This window comes from Peromyscus eremicus, chromosome 5, assembly GCF_949786415.1.
Source record: "Peromyscus eremicus chromosome 5, PerEre_H2_v1, whole genome shotgun sequence".
NCBI classification, from domain to species: Eukaryota; Metazoa; Chordata; class Mammalia; order Rodentia; family Cricetidae; genus Peromyscus; species Peromyscus eremicus.
Genome location: NC_081420.1, coordinates 117,153,764 through 117,179,088, shown reverse-complemented (window position 1 = coordinate 117,179,088; position 25,325 = coordinate 117,153,764). Strand labels below are relative to the sequence as shown.

Sequence of the window (25,325 nt, the reverse complement as noted above, 5' to 3'; positions counted from 1 at the left end):
CTCCTCTCACTGTCTCTCTCTACTGTATTTAGGAGATGCACACTCTATTTTCACACAACTAATGACTATTTTTGAATGAAGAACTTGCATAGTTAAACGTCTACAGTTAACTGGAAGAGTTCCCCTGAGAAACAGGAAGCTCTCAGAACGCCACATCATCTCTCTTCTTCCGCTTCCCAGTCTCCACGTCAATGGTCTTCAGGGCTTGCAACCCACCATACTTTTCAGGTCACGTCAAAGCCACTTTGCCTCCCTCGCCTCCACTGCCTTTCTTGTTAGATTCGCCGGGTATTTATCAGTCTCCCCTCCCCCCTGCAGAGCTGAGGATGGAACCCAGGCCTTAAGCACGCCAGGCCAGCCCTCTGCCGCGTGTCGCTCCAGTGCAGCCCACCCGTGTGTTTGGATGCAGTGGTGTCTTTGGGCATCAACACTTCTCGTCCATCGCGCATCACTCCTGGGTTTAATTTCTTACTCATTGCAGAGCATGGTTTAGTGATTCTTTCAGCTGAAGTTCTGAGTCTCAACTTCTTTCAAAGTGTCATTAACCAGCTGCTTGGTGGCTGCCTTCTGAAGCTACAGATTTCTAGGTTGACAGGTCATTTCTCTCAGTACTTTGAGGCTAGTATTCCATGAAGCCTGGACCTTCTTCGTGGCTTTGGGGGAAACTCCATACAGTTTTAATCTCTCACAGCTAACTTGAATTTTCGCTGGCAGCACTATGTTTATTTGTTTTTCTCATGCCTGCTCTTTCACTGAGGTGTGCCTAGGGATGGACTGGTTTTTGTTTGTTTTGTTAGAGGCACAGTGCAGTTCCTGACACATAGGCAGTTTTTAAATTCTGAAATGTCCTTTGCTACTGCCTCTGCAGCCAGTAGTCTCATCCCCGAGTTCCGTTAGTGGGACACCCCACCTTTCTCGTGTTAACTTCTCTTTCATTCTCGACATTTTCTTCATATTTTCATTCTAGGTGATTTTTTTTCACATTTATTTTCCAACTAAATATTTTCCCTTGTTTATGTCAAACCCACAATTTAGTATCTATAGTTTATTTATTGTTTATTATTTTTGAGAATTTCGTGCACGAGTATTGTATTTACATTATTTCCAGCCTCCCCTCTTCTGCTCCAGAGCCTCCTGTGTACCCCATTCCCTATCAAAATCACGAATGACCTCTTGCCCTCCAGTTATTCTTATTGCTTATACATTTCGTGTTGCTTGTGCTTAGGGCTTGAATTTTGGTGACAGTGTTTGTCACACCAAGGAGTGGGGATGCTCTAATACCATTCTTGTTACTCAGACTGAGCCCACTTCATATTGCTTGTGTCTGGGGCCTGAGTTTTGGATGCACTATTTGCCATGTCAAGGAGTGAAGACATTCTTTCAAAAACATCTGTGACTTCCCATAAGACATTTCTTCTCATGGTTATTATGGCTCCTTTTACATCACCAGACATTTCAACATGCTCCTTTTATAGCATCTTTCAGATTTTTAAGTTCATTTTTAGGATGCCAGTATGCACATTTACATGCATTACTTGGGCACACTGTCTTCTATGTGAACCTGTATGGGCACTAGCTTGTGGAAGGAACTCTCTGGGAAGTGTTGGCATTTAGAACTGCCACAAGTACAAGTGTTTTACCTCTTCTGGAGGAGTTTTTATTGCTAATTTCTCAGCTTCAGCACTTTTGGTAGGACTCACGTAGTTTAAATTTGGACTTCACTTGATGTGGCGCGGGCTTGTGTTCCTTATTTCTGCTTCCTTGCCATGTCCCTGGGCTACTCAAAGAGTAGCTGAGCTTCAGTGTTCTCGGTGGCAGGGCCCTGGATTTATGCATGGGGCTCTCTACCACAGGCCCTAACCCCAGCTGGAACAAAAGTCCTTTTCTTGTTTGTGTTCTAACATGCACCCCTAAAGCAGATGTCTGCACGCACTCATCTGTTGGCTAACTGGAAATTTAGCTCAAAGCTGAGCAGACCTGTCCCCTCCCCTAGCCCCCTGTGCTGAGTATGGGGGCCAGAGAAGTGGAGCAGACCTGCCCCCCCAGCCCCTGTGCTGAGTATGGGGGCCAGAGAAGCGGAGCAGACCTGTCCCCCCGCCAGCCCCCTGTGCTGAGTATGGGGGCCAGAGAAGCGGAGCAGACCTGTCCCCCCGCCAGCCCCCTGTGCTGAGTATGGGGGCCAGAGAAGTGGAGCAGACCTGTCCCCCCCAGTCCCTGTGCTGAGTATGGGGGCCGGAGAAGCTGAGCAGACCTGTCCCCCCCCCAGCCCCCTGTGTTGAGTATGGGGGCCGGAGAAGCGGAGCAGACCTGTCCCCCCCAGCCCCTGTGCTGAGTATGGGGGCCAGAGAAGCTCATGTTGTTCCTCAGGTGCCATCCACCTTGCTGCTTGAAACTTGCCTCTCATTGACCTGAGCTCACTGGTCAGCAACTCTCAGGGTCTGCCTTCTTCCTCTCCCCAGGCCTGGCTTCTAAGTGCGCGCTGCCACGCTCAGCTTCTCACATGGGCTTTGGGACTGCACACGGGTCCACATGTTTATAAGGGAAGCTCTGCATCTCCCAAGCAAGCTATCTCTCCAGCTCGGCTTGCCCTCTCCTTTTGAGATTGCCTACATTTTTAAGAGGGTTTTGTGTTTTCATTTGTGCAAAATTTCTATGTGTTTAAGAGTGGAGGGAAAGTTTCAGTTCTATCATTCTGTTAATTACACAATTCTTAAACAGAGGACCTATGGTCAACCAAGCCTTGTAAAAGTCAAAAGTGATATGATAGACAAGTGCTAAGTATCAACTTTTACTCAATATATATTTCATGATAAAAGAAGAAAGAGGAGGAGAGGGAATGAGAAGTAATTAAAGCACAGACATGAATGTGCAGATGATGGTGATGGTAAGCAGAGGGATACTGGTCATTTATAGATGGTAAGATTATTAAGTGTCTCCAAAATTAAATATGGCATTTGTGAAGATCTCAAAAAGTGGGGAGAGAGGGAAGTATTAAGGAGACTACAAAATTAGGGTGCCCATGGTGGCTGATACAAATATGCACTTAACATTGGCTTCTGAAAGTCTCCTTTTATGCATTTTATGCATGTGCACGCGCATGTGCATGTGCACATGCGTTCATGTTAGTGTGAAGGCTAGAGGACAACTTTCTGTGTCAGAATATAGCATGGCATGCTGAGGAGGAAGGTGCCATCCCCCTTGTGTTTTTGAGATGAGGTCTCTCACTAGCCTGGAGCTGAGTAGGCAAAGCCTGGATGTCTAATTCAGAGATCTACCTGTCTCTACTTCTCCATCATGTGGAGTATAAGCACTGGTTCTGGGAATCAAACTCAGGTTCTGGTGCTTCCAGGGCAAGCACTCTACTGACTGAGTAGCTTCCAGCCACTCATACACATCTGCAGTCCTAACCAACCTATTCCACAGGGGAGCAGGCACTTTTGGCTTTGCCATGAGGGGCTAGTGCCACACAGCTCAGAGGCTTGTATCCTGTGACTTCTGAGGTCCAAGCTTCTCACTGGCAAAACCCAAATACCACAAATAATTCCAGCCTTGTATGGACATAGGAATGAACCATGCACAAGCTCCCAAAGCATAAAGTACTGTGTGGAGTTTAGTTCTTTAAAAATTCAATTGTAATAGAGAAAATCTTTCTAGAGAAGTCACGGTTCATATTGGTTGAAAGAAGCCAAGAAAGCATTAAATTCTTAAAATGAATTTTCAATAAAAAAACCATTGTATTATTATCACTTCTATATATAGGCTGCCCTGTCACCAAGGGCAGAGAAGAGACACAGCAGATGTTCACAAGGTAGAAGTGACTTGTCCCAATGCTGAACATGAGAAGTAAACACCTTCGTGTCAAGGTGTTTGTTACTAAGCCGTGTTAACACAATATCCACACACAGAACAGCGGACAGAGAAAGATTCAGACTCGATCTGAGAGCACACGAGAAGGTTCACGCGGCAGCACACCTCAAGAAAGCCATCTGTGTCACGTAGGTCTTGAACAGAGTCCTTTAACCCTTCGTTGAATAACCTTGCCGTCCCAGCAGGTGTGTGTGTGTGTGTGTGTGTGTGTGTGTGTTCAGGGCGAGTTCCTGCATAGAAGAGGTGAATTGCTTCTCACTAATTCTCACAATGTCTTGTAAGGAACTATGTGGTGATATTTTATTTGTTCTGAAATGTGGTGGTATTTTATTTGTATGTTAATAAATAAAGTTTGCTTGGAGATCAGAGGAAATAGCAAGCCATTAACACAAAAGTTAGACAGTGGTAGCACACGCCCTTAATCCGATCACTTGGCAGGCAGGGTCTCTGTGTGTTCAAAGCCACACTAGGGAACAGAGCCAAGCATGGTGACACACGCCTTTAATCCCAGCACCAACCATAGAGACCTGGAGGTCTGTACAGACAGACAGTAACAAGGAAGTGAGGTGGCTGGGCTAAGAGCCAATGACAGGGCAGAGAAGCAAGGCAATAAAGGCACAGGTTAGACAGGAAGTAGCTCGCATTTTGGAAGCTACAGAGCTGGTGAGGTTAGGTGGTTGGAGGCTGTCACTATTTCCCTGATCTCTAAGGCTTTCACCCCTATAATTGGCTCCGTGTTCTTTATTTAATAAGACCGCTATAGTTCTGTAGAAATTCGTCTACAGAACCATCCTCATGTTTATGAAGGATTTTGTATGTGAGGAAGCTGTGATCCAAACCCTGATGTTTGACTTAAACTCTCAGGCACCACTGGCTTTTGAATCCACTCCAGTCATTGAACTACACAGAGAGCTTCAGATGGCAATGACTTTGTAATCAATGAGTTCATTGTTTGTCCTTTGTTCTGCATCATGTAGTAGAACTTTTGTGTTTCCAAATTCCTCTCCAAAAGAGGAAGATTATGTACTCAATATAGCTTGCAATTCATGAAAATAAGCTGGCCACCTTACAAACACACTTAACTGCACCACATTATTTTGCACAATTAGATTTAATATACAGAAAGGTACTTTCAAAGAAGTAGTAACAGGGACAATATTTTGGCACGATACCGGTGTTAGCACTACAATATGCCTTTGCAGAAAGATTCTACTATATGATTTTATTCATTTAATGATTGTATCTTATTTTGAACAGAGTAATCAAGTATCATCAAGTAAGATTAGACTTGATGACTTTGGGAAAGAAAGGCAACTCTGTATTCTGCCTCTGAAAATGAAAAATAAGTGTAGGACTTAAAGTCAACCTTCAACAGGGGGCTGAATGGAGGTGGCAGGGAAATGTCCAGGCATCACATGTAGAGGGCTAGCAGCCACTATTCTCTGCTTCTATACACTAACATACTTGCACATGCAAGTTTTCTGTGCATCTTCTCAAGTTGTGGAATAAAATAAACTGGAATTTGTGCAAATACAACTCCTAAAATGGGCATAGAAATCCAGATCCGATTCTAAGAATCTTGGGTTAGAATTTTTAAAAAGAGATTTATTTCTATTTTCTGTGTGTATGAATGTTTTTCCTGTACATATGTACGTGCACCAAGTATGTGTCTGGTGTCCACGGAGGCCAGAAGAAGGCATAAATTCCCTGAAACTGCAGTTACAGATAGTTGTGAGCCTCTATGTGTGTTAGGAACAAAATCTGGGTCCTCTGCAAAAGAAGTAAGTGCTTGTTGTGGAATAATCTTTTTGCACACTGTGAAGATGTGTCACTCAGATTGGTTTAATAAAAAGCTGAATGGCCAATAGCTCGGCAGGATTTGGGGGGCAGAGAGAATTCTGGGAAGAAGAAGGCAGAGAACAAGCAGGGTGTGCAGGAGGAGAGGTAACAGCCTCGAGCCATGTGGCAGGATGTAGAATAATATGAGTGGGTTCATTTAAGTTCTAAGAGCTAGTTAGAAACGAGCCTATGCTATACGCCGAGTTTCATAATTAATAATAAGTCTCTGTGTCATGATTTGGAAGCTGGCTGGCAAGACAAAAAAAGACTTGCAACAAATGCTCTGTTAACTACTAAGTCATCTTTCCAGCCCCTTGGGTTAAAAAAATTATGAAAATAAAACTTTGAACATGCATGCAAACACATATATACTATGTGCTCTACTATGTATTCCAGGATTATACAGCTACGATGCCCAGCTGCTGCGAAATTATTTAACAATACTTCAACAGTTCTGTGTACTTGAAAGTTTCTCCAACTGGGAAATCAGTTTCACTTTTAACTGTAGCTTTACTGGGTCCTCTGCTGGGACATCCACCCCACTAAACTAAAATCTCATGACCATTTGGAAGTAGCTTTAGAATGTTACGTCAAGTAACCCAGTCTCTCCCACTTGAATTCCACTTGGGAAAAAGTGAATATTCACAGTGAGAAAATATTTTGGTTTTGCTACTTTAAGAAAATTTGGGTTAGAATGTTTTTTGTCCTATAATAATAGTAGGGATTAGACATAGCCCATTAAAATCAGGGTGGATGGAGTACTCAAAACTGAAATGATTTGCATGTGACCTGGCTAGTTTTAATTTCATATCTAAACAACTTGGACACATGTCTAAGCACTCATGCTACCTTGCTCTCTTTTTTCCTTAATGTTTCTGGCCACCTATTATTAAAATTATCTCTCATCTATTTTATGCATAAAATAATGTGTCTGTTGTGTTATATGGTTTTTGATGTTTTAAAATTGAGGTATTTCCAAAGATGATCTATAACGAATTGTTATTTCCTGGTTCAAGAGTCAGTTTCTTCAGGGATGGGGCTCCTGAGAGGTGACCCACACCTCAGTAGATGGTTCTATACCCATGCACATACAAGAATCACTAAGTGGACTCAATGGGTTTAAAAAAAAAATCCATGAAGTTTGGAGACATAAATGGTAGGGGGATGTAGGAAGAATTGGAAGAAGGGAATAGAGAGTGGATTTGATCAAAACATATTTGACGCATGTATGGAAATCTCAAACAATAAAGCAATGAAGTGCACTCATGTGATCACTTTATATCAATGGTACTGTGCTATCTTACATTATGGGGACAATCAATTCAACAGTAGTTCAACAGTAGGTATAATGTAACAGTTTTTAAAAAAAATTCTCCTCTCATACATTACATACCAACCACAGCTTCCCCCTCTCTCCACTATTCTCAGCCCCCACCCCGGTACCTCCCCTCCCTCCCAAATCCATTCCTCCTTTGTTTCTCTTAAAAAAAAAAAAAACAAAAAACCCAGCAGGCCTCCCAGAGATATTAATGGAACACTGCATAACAAATTACAACAAGACTAGGCACAAAGCCTCATATCAAAGCTGTAGAAGGAAAATGGTCCCAAGAGCAGACAGAGGAGTCAGAAACACCCCAACTCCCACTGTCCAATAAGAACATGTTTTGGAGCCGGGCGGTAGTGGCACGCCTTTAATCCCAGCACTCGGGAGGCAGAGGCAGGTGGATCTTTGTGAGTTTGAGGCCAGTCTGGTCTACAGAGCAAGATCCAGGAAAAGGCACAAAGCTACACAGAGAAACCCTGTCTCAAAAAACCAAAAAAAAAAAAAAAAAAAAAAAAAGAACATGTTTTGGTATTCAGGTATGGTCTTACCTAACTAAAACAAAAATGAAAAAGACCTATAGTCTTTCATCTATTTAGATGGCCATCTGGTACCAGCTGATGGCAAGTGACAGTACTAGGACCACTACTCTGATGCAAGCAGGTATCTGGTCAACCAAACCACAGGCCACTCCCAGCTCTGCTTCATTGCCACATAGCTGCTGGGGATGATAATCTAATCTTGAACTTGGGCCTGCAAACACCCCCCCCCTCTCTCTCTGTGAGACAGGGTCTTTTGACTGTAGCTCTACTGGCCTGGAGCTCATGACATGGAGCAGGCAGGTCTGCATCTCACAGAGCTCTGCCTGCCTCTGCCTCCCAAGAGACGAAGGCCTGTGATACTAGAAAAAGCTTCTCAGATCTAAAGTCTACTTAAAGAATCCTGCAAGAATCGACAGTGTATCATCTGAAGACATGTGTACATGAAAGCTCATGGCAGCAATATTTATGTTAGTCAAAAGATGGAGGGAGGACAAGTGTTCATCAACAGATGAGCAGGTGCACAAAGTATGGTACGTACGCATAACAAAATATTATTCAGCGCTGAAAAGGAAATTCCTTTATGTGATGTCACATGAAGGAATCTTTAAAAGATATTTACTTTTATCATTTTTAAGTGTGTGTATACTCACATGCTGCGTGCATGTGAGTACATGCATGTGAGTTCAGGTGCCCATGGAGGGCAGAGGAAGTGTGGTTACAGATGACTGGGACTAGATAGAGTCCTGGGAACCAAATCTGGGTTCTCAACCTCTGAGCCATCCATTCAGCACGAAGGAATCTTTATGTTGTACACCAAGTAAAATAAGCCAGTCACCAATGACAAATACTGTATGGTTTCACCTCCATGGGGTTCTCTGAGGAGTGAGAGTCACGGGAAGTAGCATGGGGACAGGATGATCTTAAGAGACACAGTTTCAGCTTTCTGCGATGAGAAAATTCTGTTGATTAGCTACACAGCCCCGTGATTGGATTTTACTCTCCCAAGCTGCACACATGAAGGAGCAAGACTCACGTGTATTTTCACCCCTACCAAGTTTTGAAAAAAAAAATGACTGTTTACAAATCATGTTACTACACTCTGACACAGGTTATGAAACTAAAATTGCATTTATTCATGTAGCTTCTGTCAGGGCTTGAGGGGGTATCTTTTCTTCTTTTATAGGACACAAATCACCTCTGTTCTCCATCCCCACAGCTTGCCTTTACCTTCCTTTCTCATCAGTCCATTCTGTTCAAGCCGCACTTGTTTTATCGCAAGCTGCACTCAAGGCTTTTAGAAAGCAGGAGAGGTAAAAGTCTTCAATAAGCCATGGTTACAAAAGGTCACCCAGAAGCAGTCCCCAAAGACCTGTTTGTTGTAGTGCTGGTGCCCTATGGGAAGATGAAAATGGACCTTCATGTCTCACTCTTTTGTCTTTCCTAAACTGCCATTTAATCGATGGAACCCTGTCTCACCGCTGGTGCTCTGAAGGCACCACAGCTCTCCAGCTACCTGTGGGGACCCAGGAAAAGAACGACGGTGTTGTTTACTCCAGACCCTTCAGCAACAGCGTACCAACCCATCTTCCCACTCACACACCTCGAGGGTGTGTAAAACAGCAAAAAGACAGCTGAAATACTCCACAGTTGCCCTGCATTAAATCCAAGGGACTGCCCACACTGTGGCCTCTGCCCTTGCTCGTATCATACCGTGATGGGCTTTCATACGGCACCTTCACAATGGTGTGAGGCGAGCAGTAGGTAAATTTCTCAAAGTGATGGGTATTGGTGAATCTAACTTTCTTTCCACTAGCTGAGCTGTGGAACCAGGGTGAATGCCCTTGAGTTTCTGGACTCTCTGGAACAGGTCCATCAAAAAGGCCATTTGGTTTGCTAGTAGCTGGCTATTACTTCAGTAATCTGCCTCTAGGACCGTGAGTGGTATTTCGTCATGAGGTAGCATGGGGCTCATTAAATAGTGAGTCAAATAACTTGAGATCACAACACATCGTCAGGTTGGGATAAACCGAACATCCTGTTCCATGGACAGTGTAACAGATGGCTCCCGACTGCTTGTCATTAAAAAAAAAAGTTCACAAAAAAAACAAAAACAGCATTCAGAAACAGTCTCTCCCTCCAAACCTTAATGAGAATAAAAATTACCTCAATTTGAATCTTCAGATTATACAAGTTTACCATTTCTCTCCCAACCATGGGCATTAAGAGGTTGTCCTGGAACAACAGGACACAGAGGAGGCACTTGTGAGGGCTCTGTCCTTAGGATGCACAGAATTTCTCTACAGTGGCAGAGCTCAGCCATCAGGTCCTGGGATCACCATGAAATTCTGTCTGGGCTTGTTTTCCTAGATTGATGCCTTAGAGAGATTGGCAGCCCAGTAGTCTCAAGGACATCCATTTATTCTCCATTAACCTCCAATAGAGTGTTCTAGCACTAGTTAGAAGCCAACCCAGTGTTCTCTTCATCACCTAAATTGATGTTCCAAGAGAGATATGTTTTCATAAAACCGTCCTTGGACGTCAGCACCCCAATTTCCATTGGCTTCAATGGATGTTGAAAATAATACGTGACTAAAAACCTAGAAGGGGCCTAATGACATGGCATCTGTCCCTTATCACTGACAGCCCTAGAAGTATAGGAAGAAAAGTATTTTGTATCTCACCCCCCTTCATAAATATTACACATGGCCACCAAGGGCCGCAGGTGAATGGCCTGGGCCACCACCCAGGGCCATGTTTGTATCCGAGGACTGTGCTGCTGCTGGGGCCATACAGACCAGAGTCTTGTGCTGCCACCTGGGGCTATGGTGTCCTCTGGGCCCGGGCTGCTGCCAAGGGCCATGTCTGGACCCGTGGCCCTGCCGCAGCTGTGGTCTGCATTGATGTTGGTGGCTCCTGTTACCACAGAAGGCGGTGAGGATGGGTTTGCACAGAGTTTGCCCTGCCCCCCACTGGCTACAGCGCTAGGGAAAACTGGCCCTGCCTCTCACCAAGTGCAGCTCTATGGAGAGCTAGGCCTGCACCTCACCTGGGCAGCATAGTAGAGCTGGCCCTAATGGTGTGAGAGCAGGAGAACTGGCCCTGCCCCTTGCTGCTTGCAACATTGGATGGGCTAGCAGGGGCAGTACTGGAGAGCTCGCCCTGAGGGATGCTAACCAATCCAGCTACCACCCAGGCCCAGAACCAGGACTATGAGTTAGTCTACCCCAACACCCACCTCATCTATGAACTGCTGGAGTATGAAGGGGACAATCCTACAGATCCCAAACTGCAGGATCTCCATGACACAGGACAACAGGATGTCCAAGAGGAGTCCCAGTGAGGGCCCAGTATCGACAGTGCAGCAGAAGCCAGAGGCGTCCACTCCACCAATGAATCATTGTAAGGAACCCTTCCTTACAAGTGAAGATGTGTAGACTAAAGGGTACACTCCTTACAAGTGAAGACATGTGGACTAAAGGGTACACTCCTTACAAGTGAAGACGTGTGGACTAAAGAGTACACTCCTTACAAGTGAAGACGTGTGGACTAAAGGGTACACTGCCTGACACACTGTGTCACACTACAGCTTCCACACTGAGATATTTTGTTGTTTGTTTATTTTTGTATTTTTGTTATTCTTTTAAATTTTATTTATTTTTATTGGGGGGAGGTTGCAAGGGTAGAGGGTGGATGGACACAAAGGGATGAGGAGATAAATGGGATCAGGATGCATGATGGGAAATCCACAAAGAATCAGTAAAAAGTTAAAAAAAAAACCACACAAAACAAAACAAAAAAATATTACACATGGCATTTTAAAAACATTCATTCATAACATAGCTTTAAAAACACTTAATATACAGGAACTGGGCAATAGCTCAGTTGGTGAAGTATTGCCATATAAACATGAAGACCTGAGTTTGACCCCCAGACCACATGTAAAAAATAAAATAAAACAACAACAAAGACAGAAGACCAGGTCTGGTGGCAGGTGCTCATCATCTCAGTGCTGGGAAGGCAAAGGCAGCCAGCTTCTTGGGGCCAGATAGCTTAGGCAAATTGAAGAGCTCTAGAACAACAAGAGACTTTGTCTCAAAAAACAAGGTGCACAGTTCCTAAGGAATGATGGCACCCCAAACTGTCCTCTGACCTTCACAGGCATGCATTCAGTCTGCACCTGTATAGTTATAGACATGCCCCAGTAAATAATATAATCAGCAGTTCCTTTCAGGTGCCAGCAGAGTTTGGGGTACAAGAAAGAAAGCATAAAGCCAGAGTCACCTGCAAAAACTCAGGTTTTGCAGAATGTAAACGGGGTAACTGCTGAATGACATCACACCAGTGCTAAGCACAGGCTTCATGCTCATATTCCTTCAGCTGTGCCCCTCCCCAGGCTGAGACAATATAAATAACTGACTGGAAAAAAGCGACTTTGAAGCAACTTTTCAGGATGACGTCTTAAGTCACCTGAGATCAGTGGCTGGAGAAGTCACAGTACTGTGAGATGAGGAAGTTATGGCAAAGCCTTAAAGGGAACCCCAAATCATCATGTGCACCAGCAGCAGGGCCTTCGGCACGGGAGGATACCATCACCGTGTCCAGCAGGGATTCCTCCACAAGCAGATCTTATGGTTCTCACCTTGGAGGGGATGTTCATACACATCCTCACTCTAATTATTCACTTGACTACAGTGATTACTTACGGCAAGACACTTAGGTTAAGTGGACGCTCACAGGCAACAGTTACTTTAAGGTTTGAACTGAGGAAGCCTGGCCCCAGAGCTGCAGTTCCAAAACAGAAGAGAGTGCTCCCCACCCCAGGAGAGCTCCATAAATGCTCACTGGGTTAAGACCTGTTACCTCAGACTGCTATCTAGTTGGGCTCCCGTGTACATGGTTCTATACTCACAATCTAACCAAAGGTGCATTAAAAATATCAGAGAAAACCTGCATCTGAAATGAACATGTACAGACTTTTTTTCCTTGTCGTTATTTAGTGGGCAATATGGTGGGACAATTATTTTGGTACCACTCCCATTGTTTTAGGCAGAAAGTATCCACAGGAGGTCTGAAGGTGAGGAGGGTGTGTGTCATTTTACATCTGTAGGTCTGGTATCAGTATCCTTTACTGATCTCCATTTGGACATGCAGGGACAACAGGACACATAGAAGGGGGATAGAAAAGAACTTCCTGGCTCGGGGAAGTCCAGTTTTTAATTACCATGTCTCAGCTGTAGGCTGTAGACGTTAAAAGAAAACACAGAGGCTAGTCTTCCTTCACACAGACAATAGTGGTTACAAAGAAGTCATTTAATCTTAATAAGTGGCTCCAGGTACTTGTGAGAGGGGAGTACAAGCGGCAGGGATTTTATCCAATCCCTATTGAAATTGCAGATTGTGAACAAGGTTAATTGCTAGCTTATGACTGTTTCTAGACTACTTAGATAAGAAGGGAGGACAAACAATTTTCCCTCATTACAATCCAGATCTGTACCCACCAGCTCCTGGTGGGGTGAGCTTTCCTGAAGCAAGGACCACATCATCCTAGCACCTGGGACCCGGGGCTGTGAAGATGTCTGCTCTGGTGAACCTGCATGCAGCTGTCTTCCCGGGTGTGTGCCATGCCGCCTCGAAGAGGTGACTGGTGTGTGTCGATATTGGGGTGGGAAAAGTAGGATAGCGACTGTGCTCACATTACAGGCTCACAGATTTCCTTTACTGGGAAAATCTTACTAGATGAGATGAAGATATGCTAAGAGCTCTGTTACCAGTGACACTATTACATCTGGTAATCAAACTGGGTCCTAGGCATCATTTCTAGGGTGCCATAATTCTGGATGAAGGGACCATCTTTTGTTTCAATTATTCTATAAAAGTTGGTACACTGTCTGCTTGAGTAGAAAAAAATGCTCAACTCAATTAATTTATTAGACATTGGTCACATGTCCTCCCTTATTACTGATTCTGAACATCTGTCACAGAGTAGATTTTGTTCAGGACATTATGAACAACTGCATCATTCATTACTGGGTGAAAGGAGTGTGACACTGCTCGGCCATGACACCAGGCATGACATTTGTTTCCCATAAGATATGCATAGTGCATGATGCCACACAGAGCTTACCAGGGCATAGCCTAGAGGTTTATTTGGTGTATCTGTTTATATAAAATCACTAGTGAAGATGGCCGGGAAATAGCGGCTAGCATTCTCTAATCTTCCCCTTTACTCTGAAAGTCTGTGAGCTCCTAATCGGAACTGAGGGGCGGGCCATTGCTCTTTAGTGACAAATGATTTGCTGAGGCTTTGGGCTCATCACCTAAAAGCAATGCATTAAGACCAGGACTTCTAATGTGTCAGTTCCCTGTGTGTCTCAGGCAGGTCTCAGGGCAGCAGCGCACAGGCTATGGTGGCGCACAGGGTAGCCTGGCCGGGAAGAGGGGTGGCTGCAACCCACGTCCCTTCTTCATCGTGCAGTTCCATACAAAGAACTGGATGTGCATGGAGGCTGCCATCAGATGTCAAGGACACTTCCTGAGACAAGGGAAAAGGAACGGCACCTCTCTGCCTGTGGATGCGCTGCCCCCTTCAGGTATTTCAATGCCAGCCTGGTGGCATTAAGAGGCAGGTCTTTTCACAGGTTAAATGAGATTAGGGTCTGTGTTTGTTACTTTTCTCTTTGCATTTGCTCTGATCAAACACCTGACAAGAATAACTTGAGGGAGAAAGTGTTGGTTTGGCTTACAGTGTAAGAGAGAATGTAGACCAGGTATCAGGGGAAGCATGGCGGCCGAAGTGTGAGAACCCCGACTGGACACTGCATCCGTGGTCAGGAAGCGGAGAGAGGAAATGAAGTGAGGCCATGTACTCAAGGTCGCCTGGCTGGGACCAAGTGTTCAAATACATAAGCCCATGTGGGGCATTTCACATTCAAGCCACATAAGGTCTTTATCAAGTTGACAGGGGCAAGTTCGGACTTGCCCATCCTTGCGGGGCACAGCATCCATTCTCCCGTGCAGGAGTGCCATTTAGAAGCAACCACAGAGTGAAGCCCCTTCACCAGATGCCAAGCCTACCGGCAGCTTGATCCTGAATCTCCCAACCTCCAGAACTGTGAGAAACACACCTATGTTGCTTATAAATTACTTAGACTCTGGTATTTTGTTATAGTAGCACAAACAGACGGAGATAGACAATGATCGCGTTCCCTTTCCATTCCTGGAGCACTCATCTATGGAATTCTGTCATCGGCCTTCTGGCTTTCATCACGTTAGTCCTCGACTCATGAGCATATGTCTCATGTGTCCAGCAATCATCAACCATACCGCAGAACATGAGGGGACAGACTGCATTCTTTTCTCTTCTGCATTCTTTGCCACAGTTACCACGGGGCTTTGCATGCTGTGGACAGTTCTGCATGTTTATTACTGACTGAGACATTGCTAGTCACTGCTCAAACATTTTTAAATTCTTTTGTGTACATATGAGAGCATGTGTGTATTCATGTGTGTGGGCATGTGTGTACCACAGTGTATGTGTGTGTGGTCAGAGAAAAACCTCGCCTGTTGGCTCTTGCCTTCTACCTAGTTTTGAGACACAATCTCCTTGTTCACTGGCTGCACACACCAGACTAGGGGACTCTCCCGTATCCATCTCCCCCCAGCTGTACGAGTTGGGATTACAGATGTGCACTGCCGCACACAGCTTTACGTGCGTTCTGGGGATCCCAACGCAAGTCCCCACGCTTGCGCGGCATGCACTCTGCCATCTCCTTAGCACTGCTCATAGCTTTTAGTGATAAAGAGATTTAATTTCACATCCAGGGAAGCGAGTAGGATATCCATTTATGTTGCCATTTTAAAAGATATGCTTTAACCTCAACAACCAATCATAGCAGACTGATGGTAAGACTGATGATAACTCGTAAATCAATTATTTTTCATATAAGCCAGATAAGAGGAAGGACTTTAAAAAATATCACTCTTCTTTCTAATTCTAGAAGGTCAAGTTTTAAAGAAATGCAGTGTTTTCAGAAAAATTTAGAAAACACCCACTTACATTGTCAAATAATTTAAAAATACTATTACATCCCAAAATCATGTTATTCTCTGGGAAATTTTATAGAAAATTTATAATGTTAAAAACCTCATATCCAAATGAGTTCCTTACTCTTAGAAAAAAACAAGAGACATCTCTGTGCAACATTGCAGTTCCTTCAGACTTGAAATGCTCAACGTTTTACTGAGAAACCGATAGTGATAATCACTTGCAAGACGCAGCTAATTCGAGTTGATTTAAAGGGTTATGGCTTAAGTTTAACTTCATTCTTCCTTAGGCATAAGAACTGTGAGGTGTTCCTGGTTGATTATAAGAGGAAACCATGACTTATATAGCCAAAGAGTACATTTGGTTCAGATCAAAATAGAAGATTAATAATGGACATTCATTTTGCTAGTTTTGAAGATGGATGAAGAAATGTTTCTGTCCTATAGATGTGTACATGGAAGTTTCTGTAAAGACTGTAAATACTCAGCTGGGGTGGGATTCCCTCCTGTAGAGCGGGAGATGTGTGACTGGCACTAGGCAGCTCTCTGTACCCACTGTGGCCTGCTCTTCACCTGTTCCCAGAACTTCCCAGTTGTGGGAAGGTTTGGATTTCTTGTCCTGTCTGCATTTTTAGGCCTCTTAGCTATCAGGAGCTGTCAGATTTGTTCTGGCAGCTAAATTCCCTAGCCTGAAGTGATTTACCATGTTTGCACTATGTACCTGCTGGGGGTGGGGGTGGGAATCCGACCTCAAGGGTGCTCTAAGCCCAGGTTTCCTGGTGTGATGTCTTTTACCACGAAACTATGACAAATTGCAAATCCTGGTATTGTGAGGTTATTCTCTGTACAAAAAAAGAAGTTCTATGCAGTGAGCTGTGGTATAATGGTCACAGAATGTCAGCACTGCTATCATTCAGCACGTGTAACATTTTTAAATTTATAAATATTAAAATTTTAAACTTAAAAAATCACTCTTCTAGTGTTTTTGGGGAAATGGTTATTTTTTGAAATGGTTATGTAATATTATTTATAAGAATTCAATGGGTTTGTTGTTATCTTTATTCTATTTGTGGGGGTTGGGGATTGAACCCAGGATCTTGGGCATACAAGGTCAGCACTCTACTGCCGAATTATAGCCATACCCCTGTTGTTATTTTAAAATAAATTGATAGATTAATAATTCTAAAATTCTGTTTGGGTTATTATCAAAAACTATAACTGACATGAAGAGAAGGTCTTTGTGCTCCTCGGTGATTTCGAGAGTATAAAGGGGCCCCACTGTTTCTGAACTGCTGATGGCTAATTCCCTGACTCAGCAGATGAGAGATGAAGGCTTAGCAAAATAAAGTATCTCACTTGAAAACAGCAAAGTTGCTGGCAAGAAAGTTAGAGACTGGGCCTTCAAGGCTGAGCTCTCAAGTGCTGCTGTGGTATTGGACAGGAAATACAACTGATTTAAATGTGGGACTAAAGTCACTGTTATTCTAAGAAGGTTCAGTGGTGCTATTTATACACTGGTGCATTTCTACTTGTTTCGAAAGGTAACTCTTATGAGAGATGACACACGATTGGTCAGTGAGAGCTCTGCATTATAAAGTACCAGAAACTATTATGATGTCTCAAAGGTTTACACCATAGCCTTAAAGGATTAGTCTTGACTTAGCTAAAGTTGTTGAGCTTTGGATGGAGGCACTCTTGTATCCAAGCCTGGCCCTTCATCTCTTTACCGTTAACAAACATCACATCGCAGAGTTGGGAGGTCTAAATGCAACAGCGCCTTGAGCCCTCTGGGTCCCCACATTGTTTCATGATTACTTGCCCTCTAGGGTCCACAAAGGTTGAGAGACATCACAACTGAGCAAGAGGGAAGGAGGGATTTATCAACTGCCAATCCCCTGATTCCATCAGATGCTGATGTCCTCTGTGCAGGACAGAGAGGCCACAGAGATGTTGCTGCTCAGCAAGGTGGCCACATCTGAATGTGTAGTCACCTCAGTAATGTTCAGCTTTGGCACTTTCCATGGACAGCATCTTTTTCATTTGTTTCCCTCATTATATACTTACTTTAATTTTTTTTTATGTATTTTGTGTGTGTGTGTGTGTGTGTGTGTGTGTGTGTGTGCGCGCACGCGCGCGTGTGAGTGTAGCCAGTTTGCATACTGTGTATTGTTAGCGGACAACTCAGTCCTGAGTGGGTTCCCTCCCCTTACCTGGTGGGTTCTGAGGATCAAACTCAAGCATTCAGGCCCGAGTGTAAGCTCCTCTCAATGCTGAACCATCTCGCTGGTCCTTCAAGGAAGAACCAAACGCTAGTCCCCAAAGGAACAATGCTTTCTTCCTAGCCCTCCATAACCCCCACAATCCACTTAATAAAGTGAGTTTGGGCTTGTGGGTGAACATGGGGGATGACAGACAACCAAATTCGCCTCTCCTGCACGATGCAGTGAAAAGGGGCAATCATGTGACTGCTTATCCACCCTAGACTTGCCTAAAGATGAGAGTCCAGGACACGCTCTGTGTAAGTCGCAGTCCCATTTGCTCCCTCCATCAAGGTTTGTCAGTCCCATCAGAGCTCTTTGCACCCTGTCACCTGTGCAGGAGAAGCCTGGAGTTCTCTTTAGTTAAAGAACTAACTTTTAAGAATGAATTAATGTTGTAGGAGAAGGAACTGAATTAGAAGGTTTTTAGTTTGAGACAGAGTCTTACAAATTGTCCAGGCTGGCTTTGACCTTTCTATATAGTCTGACCTTAAACTTGTGATCCCCCTGCCTTAGTCTCTAGAGAAGTTGGGATGAACTGCATAAGTCACCATGCCCAGCTTTTTAGCAAGTGTCTTTCTCTGTCAAGACATTGAAGTACCACATGGTGCCTCAGTTCTAACAGCCTCTTCTGAACACAGCGGGCAGACTGGCTTTCCCAGGCACAACATGAAAATGAAGCCTGAAGCTAACTGTACAGGCCCTAGCTGCCCGCCGCTGTGGGTCAAGGTGGGAACTGGACAGCAAAGTTCCTGTTTCATCAAATCAACCTCCTGTCCTTAGGCAGCGGAGAAAGTGGTGTCAAACTGACAGGACGGAGATGCACTGCATCAGCAGGGCCCTAAGGCCCCAGCGTCACCTGACTTGTCCCCTGCCATCAGACTCAGCCCTGCAACAGAATCACTGCAGAGAAAAATGTGGCCCGTGAAATTTTCAGTGAAGAAACTTAGTGATTTTATTTATAAGAAAGAGTGCTTTCAGCGGAAGAGAACAAAGCCCTTTGAGCATGTTAACTGAAGAAAGCAATATGCTACTAATATTCAAGGCCCAGCGCTTTATGGATAATGTATGATCTTAAATTGTTGATGACTTTTATTCAAAGTGGAAACCAGCTCCCTGTACTTAGGTGGCATGCAATGCAGCCATGTTCCTCACATCATTGCCACTCTCTAGGATCCCAGGACAGTTAACACACAACTATTTTCCATCTCATACTCATCTTCCTTAATTTCCTCCTCTCCTCAAAAATCACCCAGCTTCATTAACTCTAGCAAATTTCTCAAGTGCACTACAAGAGACATCGTGTAAAAAATGCCGAACAGATAGGAGTACCCTTGAAGTAAAATTTAGACGAAGTCTACAGGAATGACTCCGTTTCAAAGTTCAGAGCCTTTGAAAAGACTCCAAAGCATTGGAATCTCACTTCTGAGCCTCATGCTGGAAAGACTATCAACAAACCAAAACTAGTTACTGAGTGCCAATGATGTAATAAGCATTTTCTTAGATAGTGGGGCTGGTGTTTAAAAGCACGCTTTCTCTCTGGGGTAGTCAGGATACAGAGAGTGCAAAAATTACCAAAAGGCTGATAGAAAAGACCCTGCTTTAAAGAGATCTGGGATGGAGCTCAGTGTGGGGCACCTGGCTCAATCTCCAGGGGGAGCAAAGGTTGTGGTTCGTTTGCTTTTAGACATGGTTTCCTTGTGCAGCTTTTGCCTCTGCTTCCCGAGGGCTGAGATTACAGGTGTGTGGCACCATGTCCAGGTCTAATGCTAATTCTTATCACTATGATAAGGAGGGTGGTGGAGGAAATGCTGGCTTAGAGAACTGTCCCTGCCGTTCATCTGTCCTCACACGCACTGCTGTGACCTGAAAGGGCACTGTCTCCAATAGGCTCACATGCTTGAACGCTTGGTCCCCAGCTGGTCGCAGTGTTTAGAAAGGCAAGAAAACCACTAAGACATGGGGCTTCGCTGGAGGAAGTGAGTCACTGGGGGCAGGCCTTGAGGATTTAGAGCCTGCCCAACTTCCTGTTCACATTCTGCTGGCTGAGTATGGATGCAGTGTGACCAGCCTCCTGATCCTGAGTATGGATGCAGTGTGACCAGCCTCCTGTCCTGAGTATGGATGCAGTGTGACCAGCCTCCTGATCCTGAGTATGGATGCAGTGTGACCAGCCTCCTGATCCTGAGTATGGATGCAGTGTGACCAGCCTCCTGATCCTGAGTATGGATGCAGTGTGACCAGCCTCCTGATCCTGAGTATGGATGCAGTGTGACCAGCCTCCTGATCCTGAGTATGGATGCAGTGTGACCAGCCTCCTGATCCTGAGTATGGATGCAGTGTGACCAGCCTCCTGATCCTGAGTATGGATGCAGTGTGACCAGCCTCCTGATCCTGAGTATGGATGCAGTGTGACCAGCCTCCTGATCCTGTGTATGGATGCAGTGTGATCAGCCAGCCTCCTGTCCTGAGTATGGATGCAGTGTGATCAGCCAGCCTCCTGATCCTGAGTATGGATGCAGTGTGACCAGCCTCCTGATCCTGAGTATGGATGCAGTGTGATCAGCCAGCCTCCTGATCCTGAGTATGGATGCAGTGTGACCAGCCTCCTGATCCTGAGTATGGATGCAGTGTGACCAGCCTCCTGATCCTGAGTATGGATGCAGTGTGACCAGCCTCCTGATCCATCACATGTTCAGCTGCCATGACAGATTCTACCCCTCTGGAACTCCAAGGGCAAATGAACTCTTTCAACCTGAAGTTTCTTAAGGGAGAAAATAACTAAGACACATACCTAGAGGACTGCTTCTTGTTTGCAGAGGTTCCCCTAGATGTCCTGCTAACCTCTGCCTTCAGGTACAATCCCACTGTAGTCTAATTTTGTGGCAAAGATTACTCTCATTTCAAAGTGGCAACGCCCGTCCTCTGCAGACAGTGAGTGACCACTTTCGACTTATGCATTGTTTTTCTTAGGAGTCTCAAACGCAACTGTGAGAAGAAGGTGAGAGTGAAAAGGACTGGTGGGTAGCAGGCACTGGGGGAGCCACCGTGTGCTGCCTGAGGGAGGCCATCACAATAATCAGATCGCTTGAGTGGACTGTGGCTCTCCAGCTGCTGGATAGCTGAGATCTTCACAGCTATAAAAAGAGAAGAGGCAGGCTCTTCACCCTACCCAGAGTTAGAAAGAAACAATAAGAGGAGAGAGGACTTCGCTAGTTTTTCACTAAAAGGCACTCATGTGTTTGTGCATGTGTGTGAGCCTGTGTGCACATGTGCATGTGTGTGCATGTAAGACAGCCATGGACAAAAGGGAGAAGAAGGAAGGAAGTGAGGAACAAAGGTTACGTACTGGAGACATAGAAATCCTAATTAGAAAGGAGAATGGGCTTGGGACCGAGGAGGGCACTTACAAGGGGCTAGTACTGAGGAAACTGGCCCAGATTCACTCACCTTCAGGCTCCTCTCCTCAAAACAGCTATTCTTTATCACTGGATGTGACACATATGCACTCCAGTGGCTTGGGATCTCAGTCATTTGGGGTGAGGGTCTACCTGTCCTGTTGTAACTCCAGCTACTCCAGGCATCCCCAAGTGTGCCATAATACAGCCTATGCACAGAAACCCTCTTGAGACACAAAGACACTCTCAGCCAGGCCTCTTGAAGTTCCAGAGCGTTGGGTGCAAGGGGGCGCACAGGTACTGTTTGTTGGGAGGATGGCTGAAGAGAACTATCACTGAGGACAAGTGTAAAGTGTCGGTGTAGTGACCTAGCGGCCAGGAACTTGAAAGGGATCAAGGTGCTATGAAAACATTACATGAAATGATTGATTGTTGAGCTCTCTGTTCTAAGGGCACACAGCATCACAGCCAGCATAGTCTGAGGAAGATGTGGGTTGACTTCACTTCTGCCACATCCACTGGAATGACCTTTCTTCCCTGGAGATCCACTCAGAGTCACTAGAAGAGGCTGGAGAGGTGGCACCAACACCTACCACTCCATTGCTCTCTCCAACAATCCTAGGACCACAGTAACACAAGGCTCAGATGACAGGCAGTAGCTTTCGAGAGAGATTATGTATGTCTTCAACAGACTTCTAATTTTTAAATATTGGTCAAGGCTCTAAAGAAATTGACTGAAATACCCAATCTTAATTTCAGGGGGAAAGAAGAAGGAGGAGGAGGGGGGGAGGAGGAGGAGGAGGAGGAAGAGGAGGAGAAGGAGGAGGAAGAGGAGGAGGAGGAGGAGGAGGAGGAGGAGGAGGAGGAGGAGAGGAGGAGAAGGAAGGAAAAAAGCAAAAGAAAAACTTTCATTACAAGCTTAAGTGGGAGTTTTAATATGTGTGTTGAACTGATAAGAAATTTGAATAGTTGCAGTGATCTGAGACAATATATACGGTATTGTTTCAAGGTAGAATTGAATAATTAATCATTTAATACTTATCTGAAAAGTTTTGAGTTTATAATAAGAAAAGTTCTGTGCTAAAGTATTAACTCATATTTTCACTTCAGTGTTTAATGAAAAAAATTGGTAAGAATGTTTCTTTTATTATTCTCCATTTCCTGCCTCCCCTCCAGCTCAATATTGCTAATGTGGAGCTGAAGGATAAGATCGTTAGACAACCTGAGACTCATTTCAAAGGCTAACCCAGGCAAGCACCTACCATGTTTTGTTCCTCTTGTAAGTACATCAGTGCCCCTGTTTACAGACACCACAGCTGTGTATCACACTTCTCTCCCACAACCTTTTTTCTTGTAACCAGAAATGTGAATTCTGAAAAACCCCTTCAGGCCAGTTATTAGACTGGTGGGTTAATTTGTTCAATAATTAATCTACCCACAAAATATTTACAGAGCAGCTACTATGCTCAGGCTCAAGGCTAGGTACTAAATAAAAAAAAAAAGACTGTCAGAGTCTGAAGCCAACAAAAGGAACCAGTTAAACCTTCAAAAATAAGATGTTTTCCCCCTGACTTTCATGTGTTCAAAGGGGTTCTCCTTGGGCTCTTGGTTGGACATTTTATCTTCTGATGTTGCATACATTTTTATATTAATATTTGGCATCAAAAGCAAAGGACACAAAAGGAAACAAAGGTGAATTCCACTTCATAAAATTAAGAACATCTGTGATTCATAAAGTGCCATTGAGGATTGGGTATGTGGTTCAGTTGTAAAGTGCTTGCCTAGTGCACATGAAGTCCTGAATCCAGTGCCCAGTACTGCACAAACTGGGGGTGTGTCTACAACTCTAGCACTCAGGACACATCAAGAATTCAAGGTTATCCTAGGCTCACAGTGAGCTTAAGGCTAGCCTGGGATACATGAGCTCTATCTAAAAAACAATAAACAAATAAAAAAAACACTTTCTACTTTCAAAAAGTGGGGAAAAATATTAACAGATGGGAGTAAATAACTACAAATCATCATATAAAGATTTTACATTCAGAACAGATAAAGGACCACAAGCAAAGAGTAACATGACAATCAATGTAAAGTAAAAATGGGAAAAAGCCTTGACCTGACATTTCTCCAAAGAAAATACACCAGTGGCCTGTCAAGATTGCCCAACACCACCAGTTGCCAGGGAAATGCAAGGCCCAACTATAATGAATGATCATAGTTAGTAGGATGAATATTCAAAAGAAAAAGTATTGGCATGAACATGGAGAAATTGGAAACCTGTTTTCAGCTGTAAAAATGTTACAACTTCTGTGTATACAGTTTGAGGAGTCCTCAAAAAAGTTCAATGAAGAATTAGCATGTGCCCAGAGGCTCTACTCCAAAGTATATGGTCTTAGGAATTGAAAACAAGAACAGATAATTGTGGAGATTTGAATGAGAATGTCCCCCAGAGGCTCGTGTGTTTTCCTATTTGAGTCCCAGTTGGTGTCACTGTTTAGGGAGGTTATGACACCATTGGAAGGTGGAGCCTTGCTGGAGGAAGTAAATCTCCAGGGGAGGGACTCGAGGCCTTACCACACTTCCTGTTCTTTTCCTGTATGCCAGCCCACCCCCTTCTGCCGACATGCCTTTCCTCACACAATGGACTCTGTCCCTCTGGAACCATAAGCCAAAATAAACTCTGCCTTTCCTAAGGTGGTTTTGTCAGAGAGTGTGATCACAGTCACAGTAAAGTTCCTGATACAGATGTCCTGAGGGGCATTTGTGTACCCATGCCCACTGGTGCATCATCCACCATAGCCAAAGGTGGCGAAGGGCCACATACAGACACTCAGCTTCCGATATTTTCTACAGCTATGTTCTATGAAGGCAAGGCAAATGGAATCAGTGAATATGGAGCTATTTCCCCAGGGGAAACTGAGGGCCAAGCCCCACTGTACCTCTGGGCACACTTTTTCTCAGCTCTTCTATACACAATCTTGTTCCATGTGTATCTACTCAGATACCTTATTTAATACACTCCATTGGCTCACTAACACAGAGCTCATGGCCAGAGCAATGCAGCTCATGACTGTATGTTTTTCTTCTCTACATGGCACCACTCCAGCCTTGCTGAGCTCAGTGGCCCCAGACTGCACACCAGCACTGCACTCTGGCCATTTTAAACAGGGACATCACCAAGAAAAGCATAAAGCTGCACAGAATGTAGCAAAAAATAGAAAGCATAAAGGAAGCTGGCGTACAGTCTCAGAGCTGAAACCAAAAGGCAGAAGACAGTCTTTTTTGATCTATGCTGCAATGTGCACTCTTTTTTTTTTTTTTTTTTTTTTTTTTTTTTGCTTTTCGAGACAGGGTTTCTCTGTGTAGCTTTGCGCCTTTCCTGGAACTCACTTGGTAGCCCAGGCTGGCCTCGAACTCACAGAGATCCGCCTGGCTCTGCCTCCCGAGTGCTGGGATTAAAGGCGTGTGCTACCACCGCCCGGCGCAATGTGCACTCTTTAGAGACTTATTTATTTTGCATTCTGCATGCGCTATGAATGATGGCTAAGATACTGTGCATGATCATGGTGAGATTAAAACTGGATGTAACCACCAGCAGGCAAACCCACAGGTAGAGAATCCATAAATAATGAGGCCTGACCACATACAAAGAAGGGAATACTGTTAAGCCATAAAAAGGAATGGAGGTTAAATACACACTTCAGTGTGGGCAAACATGGACAATATTATGCTCAGTGAAAATCAGCCAGGCACAAAAGCACAAATACTGTATGGCTCCATTCCTACATGATGCCTAGAATATAGGTAGGCTCATAAACTATAGGTCCATAGAGTTTAGAAGGAGGTCAATGAAGAGTTATCACTCAAAATATTTGAAGTGTTAGCATGGAATGAGGAAAAGTGCTGGAGGTAGAGTCTGGTGGTGGTTATGAAATAGCACATGTCAAAGTATTAACTTAAATGGCAAATTTTACAGTTATCAAAACTGGATATACATACTTAGGAAGATTAGGCAGATGAGGTGAATCTGTTCTAAACAAAATCAAATGCAGATCTT

At 44.3% G+C, this 25,325-nt stretch overlaps 1 protein-coding gene across 1 annotated transcript in view; it reads right to left on the bottom strand.

The window, feature by feature from the left end:
* The window catches only part of Nr3c2 (nuclear receptor subfamily 3 group C member 2), a 332,940-nt gene that overhangs the window by 48,735 nt on the left and 258,880 nt on the right, over positions 1-25,325 (bottom strand). The gene's annotated exons all lie outside the window — the stretch shown is intronic.